This window comes from Palaemon carinicauda, chromosome 18 (assembly GCF_036898095.1).
Source record: "Palaemon carinicauda isolate YSFRI2023 chromosome 18, ASM3689809v2, whole genome shotgun sequence".
NCBI lineage: Eukaryota > Metazoa > Arthropoda > Malacostraca > Decapoda > Palaemonidae > Palaemon > Palaemon carinicauda.
The window spans coordinates 51,478,040-51,484,647 of NC_090742.1; positions in this window are offsets into that span (position 1 = coordinate 51,478,040).

The window sequence follows — 6,608 nt, forward strand, 5'->3', positions numbered from 1 at the left end:
GCAATTGGCCTGTTTATTATTCAGTCACAAAAAAAGCTGGCTTATTGAGAAAGTATTTTAAGATTTTTGGTGATCAATCCATTCTGAAGAAATATTTAAATTCTTTCATTGTGCCTTGTTTCGATTATTGTTCTGTCTAGTCTTCCGCTTATGATTCCCATCTTAGTTTATTGGACAAAAACTTGCTGTCTATTAAATTTCTTATTCTTGATCTGAAAATCAATCTTTGGCACCGTAGTTCAGTTAGTTCCTTATGCATGTTGCATAATATTTTTCATATTTCTGACCATCCTTTGCATTCAGATTTTCCAAGACTATACCATCCTAAACACAGTACTAGGCATACAGTTAGCTTTAACAGCCCTGCATTCTCCGTCAAATGGCTCATGACTACACAGTACTTTAAAAAGTTTTATTCCAGCTGTGACCAAGTTGTGGAATGATGTTCCTCGTCTGGCAGTAGAATCACTGGAACTTACGAAGTTCAAACTTGCAGCAAATGTTTTTATATTGAACAGGCTGATATAAGTCTCTCTTCATAGTTTATATATGACATATCTATTTCAACGTTGTTAGTGATCTTAAGATATTTTGTATTTTTTATTCATTACTTTTCATGTAGTTTATTTCCTTATTTACTTTTCTCACTGTGTTATTTGTCCTTGTTGGGGCCCCTAGGCTTATAGCACCCTGCTTTTCCAACTACGGTTATAGCTTAGCTAATAATAATAATAATAATAAAAAAATAATAATAATAATAATAATAATAATAACATGACCTAACATTGGAAAGCCGTTACCGTGGCGGGCACAGCAAATACTAAGACAGCTCCGTGTTAAAAAAATACGTCATGAAAGCTGACTTATAAAACATTATCACCGTTGTTAAGGAAAAGAAACTAATACTTTGAACAACTTGTCTAAATGATAAAGACCCGGGATGGGTAAGAACCACAAATAAAGAACAGTGGAATGAAAAGCTAAATAGGCACAGTAATTGTTTCAGTGTCTAATTCAGATACCATGAACTACATTGCTTCTCACAAGAGAATGTTCGACCTAAGCAGGACAAATATGCAGAATTTGGATGAGGTTTAAGGTGTTGAAGATCGCAAGTTAAAATACTGTAATCAAGTGAGGCAAAATGCTTATTTTGCCACAAATTACAGAGCAGAGATCGTGTGATAAGTAGAGAAGAAAGGGTGTGACTAAATGAAACTAACTGCTATTATAAGTATATATTACAATACTTCCTTTTGAATATTCAATTAGACATTAAAGCTACTGTATTTTGCGAACATTAAACGAATAATTAGATCGATATTTTGTCACCTTGAAGTACTGGGAAGGGCAATGACATGAACAATAGATAAAAGATAAATTATGATCCTAATATCAAAGGTAAGAAAAAGTAGAGAGTAAACATTAGTTATTCTTTCAAAGTAACTCGAAATTTAAAATAAAATTAAAGAATATTATTTGCTATGAGACATTTGAATATATTCATATTTGAACGTATTAAAAATCGAGGAAAGAAGAATATCCGTGCAATATAGACCATGAAATACATATAAAGAACATTTTAAGGAAATAGAACGCCACCGATATTCATATTTTGTTGATGACATAAGACAGACTCTTGCGATGAAACTTGAACTTGTGATCGATCACAGCGAAAACAGTAGAGTAAAAGTCTTTGGAGGCGTTATACCATAAAGTTCGATGCATCCCATAAAGGAGAAAGCACAAGTGAAAACTTTAGAGATAAATGATGACTGGAAATTCCATATTACTATGAAATAATCATTTCAGCACAAATACTGATAATTCAAAATTGCATGGTCAAAAATTATCTTTTGTAATAAAAGTACATTTTGCTCCATTCCAATTTATTGCTACAGTATGAACAAAATTCGTAATAATGTTTTGAAACGTGGCTTGTCGCTGCAATAATACAATGGAATAAATCATTTCCCGACAAGTGAATACGAACTGCTCATTTAATGATCAAGTTGACGTGTGCATACTGAAATACAATCGCTAATGTTATGAAAGAAAACTCTTCACGTTTGAATGGAATCTAGTGGCAACATGAAAACAAAATAGGAGGACAAAAACCACAGACGAAAGATCAATGCGGTAATGTAGGATGAGACATGAGAAATTCACCTCTCTTCTCTAATGATTGAGTAGAAAACAGAGGAAAATTGTTTTCCAGGAAGTTAAGAAATTGCAATTTTAAGTGAAAATATAAGCATATGGTAGTCTTAAACCCGTTGTAAATGAGGCAGATACTTCGTCGAAGTTTAGAAAACCAATAAAAATTAGGCCAAAAAATATTGTGATGCTGATCATCCCAAGATACAAATAGAAATTGCTGAAAATTTCCATGAAATCATCCCATTATACTATAAAAGGATAAAAACTATACCAGGAGAGCAGTACTACCTAGTCAGAGAAAAAATTACGGGAAAAGAAAATAAAGAATATTTTGCATCATATCGACAAATACCTGTCTATTCATTTCGTTCAAAGACTTTAGTGAAAGAGTTTCGCACCAGAACCTCTTTTAACAACTTGAAAATGCAAGTACTCTAACAGGAAATCATTCTGCTTTTATAGAACGAAAACAAAATCACTCCACTAAACTGCGAAACAAATCCGTTTAGAATATATAGAAAATCCAAACGGTCAATTACAATTTTCTTACTTCCTGTTAGGGGAAATTTATTTCTTAATTGTTCAGGTTGTGATCAAATTTATGTCTTATTTTTTTAATGCTTTATTTCATGCCTTAGTTGCATTTTCCGAACTGAACCGAGTTTCGTAATGGACTCCATTTTCTTGGTCTATAGACTTTGTGCGCAAGTGTCTGAACCGACCTGTGTTGTGGATGTTCTACAGCACAGGTGGTTCATCCACAATTCAACACTTAACATAAGATGAATATATCTGTGATTGTTGTGCTCCATTGGTATTACCCACATGATTAATAAGATAAAAACCTGATGTAAACATTTTACGGATCGCTTATGTTCGAATTTTCTGTGTGATCGCCCATTCCTGTGAAACCCACCGTATTTATCGTACCCTTTGTAAAATAAGGAGTACTGGTCAATAAGCGAAAGTACAAGGGGCTGATGTCCATTTATTACTTTTGGACTAACTATTGAGGTTGCAATGAATAGACTTGAAAGGTCGTGATATACATGAAATGTTTGAATGAGATAATGATGGAGAGAGGAGTGATGTGAGTAATATTTTTCTAGTGTAAGTGGAAAGGTGTTAGAGACGAATGTATGATATATCTTAGGATAAGCAAAAGTAGGCTTACCTAAGAATGTGCGATAGCAGAATTTCAATTAATAGAAATAGTAGAAGTGATTGGAGATAACTTAATAGAGCAAGAGCAGTTTGGTTTTGGCCAGGAAAACGTCTTTTGATCAGGTGTATGTTGTAAAACAATTCTGTCAGATGTTTGAGAGTTAAATGAAAAAACGTTATTGGGATAAATGGAAGGTGTTGCTTGGCACTTGCGTGGTATTAAGGATTCATGCTGCAGAGGGTAATATGTCGAGAAGGCTTAAAAGGATTTGCGATATAAACAAATTCATTCATTACCTTCGCAAACATCGTTGCGAAGGTTATGTTCTGATGGACGACCGGGTATTTATTCTTTTGCATGACTGTTTGTGATTCGCATAACTCACAAACTATTTAACTGAATCTCATGAAATTTGGTGGGATGATTAACCATAATCAAAGGACAATTAGATTAGATTTTGGTAGTCATTGGATCAAAAGTCAAGGTCAAGAAAAATGTAAAAAACGTCTTTTTGCTATATCGTGGTCAATTTGTATCCGATTTGCAGGAAACCAGTGCCAAAATGTGCATAACTCAATTGCCTATCTTGTGATGTGGTGTTGGCGAAGGTATACACTCTATCGAGCGCCCGTTCTAGTCTATTCATGGTTTAGGCTGAAACTTTCGTAAGAAAAAACAAACTGATGACAAAAAGAGAGTTAATCTATGTTCATAGCGGCTCATTAACTCTCTGCAACGTCATTAAATCACTTCATGAATAGAATTCAACAATAACTATCTATTGCAGATAGATGGCCTTGTTAAAAATATTAAATATTCTTGATTTTGAAAAGCTTGTACATCAGGAGTAAAACATGCAAAACATATGTTCAGTATGACAGAATTCAGAATTAGAATAGTTGTTCTTTCTTTGAAATACCAGATCTGAACTCTCTCTCTCTCTCTCTCTCTCTCTCTCTCTCTCTCTCTCTCTCTCTCTCTCTCTCTCTCTCTCTCTCTCTCTCTCTCTCTCTTTACTTAAAACCGAGACATCCTCCTTATAACGATTTACAAAATATCTTATCCTTGCAATATTGTCAAGGCTTGACATAAATTCTCTTCTTTCTCTACTTCAATTCCACATTGACCGTTCTCCGTATCTTAGGCATAAGATACGTAGATTTCATATGCTTGATTGAGTAAAGGAAAAAGAAATTGTTTACTTCAAATTCCAATTGTTTTACTGAAAAAAATCTGGACCACATGAGAACAGAACGAACAGAATTTATGTTACTCTTGAAAAGAAAAAATAAAGAAAAAACATAAAAGAAATCTGATAACTTCAGTCAAACGCTATTTATTTGTATACAAAAAATAAAATATATTGAGAGGTCTGGGTTAATTTGACAAGGATATATATATATTTCTTTAGCTATGAATAAGCAGTGAAAGCCCTAATAATCTGGAAACAGAATAAAAGGTTCGTTTTCTGTAGTCTAATCAAAACTAAGAAATTTCAAGTATATTACAATTACACTGATTGTCTTACTTGCTGCATATACGAGAAAGAGTCTGTTTTGAACGAGGAATCATTGACCATTCAGACTAGGTCTTAATGTGTCGCTGTGTCTCACAACATACCGATCACTTGCTCCTTCATCAAGAGGTAGGGTTGTCTTCTTACTATTTCTTCTTTTGAGAGTTCCAGATATCGTCCAGGTATCTTCGGAGAACCTAATAATTAAGTCTGTAGTTACTACATACAGCTTCAAATAAATAACGACGCTGGAATGTTAGATTGGGAAAACTCATAAAACAAGGTCTTTGGATTTCCTTGCCAAACAAGACGTCCCTCACCACAGGCCTGCAACCGACCCCTCGATTATTTTGACACAAGAACATGTTCAGATCATTAGGATTATATTTTCTTACGATGGCATTTTATACATATATTGTTCAATTAAGCAACATTTCTGTAGATATATATTTTACACAGATTCACAGATACTTGCTATGATAAAAGCAAAAATTCTACCTCATGTTCTTTTTTGTCAAAAAAAAAAAAAAAAAACTATCAGCCGGTACTTTGCGATAAGAGGTATCTTAATTATATATCAGTTTAGAATTATGAGGAAATGGTATATCTCATCTACTATTTTATAATTTCCCACAAAAGATTAATCTTCCGTAATAATGCTGCTGTTACAAAATTACTAATAAATTCTATTTACCCTGTAGAAATTACTTTTTATATTCATCTTTATATGAGTTTGGAATAAATAAAATTCCCAAACAACCTAAAGTGAAAGTAATGGAAACATTGTAGAGTGCATATAAGAATTCCAAGATGTCCAATGTCAGTGCCATTGCCGCGTTCTTGACGCATCCGTCTTGGTTTACGAAACAAAGGACATCAACACTGTGAAGTAGTGATCCACATCGCAGCGGCCGTTAAAATCACATATAACTTATTACTTATCATACTTACATATTCATAAATAATTCTTCTTCGATAGCCTTCATGGAAATGACTATGAAACGCAATGAGGGAAGTAAGTTTCTCCTAGCCAGTTTCCTCTGCTGTCATTTCGGGGAAGCGTCTGATGACAGGGAATGAATCATCAATACAAAACAACCAGTGGGGCATTGGCTGTGAGCTCACTTCCGAATCAATATACCCAGCTTTGTGTTGTGTGTTGTTAGATTCACTTGAGCGTTATTTAAAGAAAAAATGAAAAATAATTTGCAGTAAAAGATCATGATAGAAGATCCTTTCCCCCTCACCTCCAGCCACTTCCGTCTTACAACACATCTCCGGTATCCTTCTAGACTGTGCAGGCTGCAGCCACCTTCCTTCCCTCCCCCCCCCCCCTTCCCCTCCACCCACACATACCTCTTCCATGACACTCTGCGAAACCATCTCTCTGTTGTCCTCAACGGAAGGAGTCTTACCAAACCCTACACCACTAACCATTTCAACGGACTCCTTCAACAATGGAACCTTTGCAAAACCGAGGCCATGCAAATACTTACGAATATTTAGAGAACAAATTAGAAACAACAAGGGCAAGAGGGTCCCAGGGCAACGGTGTCAGACTGGCAATCCATGTGAGAGAGAGAGAGAGAGAGAGAGAGAGAGAGAGAGAGAGAGAGAGAGAGAGAGAGAGAGAGAGAGGATGACAGGATATGAGACAAAGCGAGAAGCCCTACTCCAGCACGTCTTTGTTTCCAGATGAGTATCGATGCAAGGGAGCAGAACATAATACTGGCACCATCAGGCGGCATCACTACCCACCACCTACCA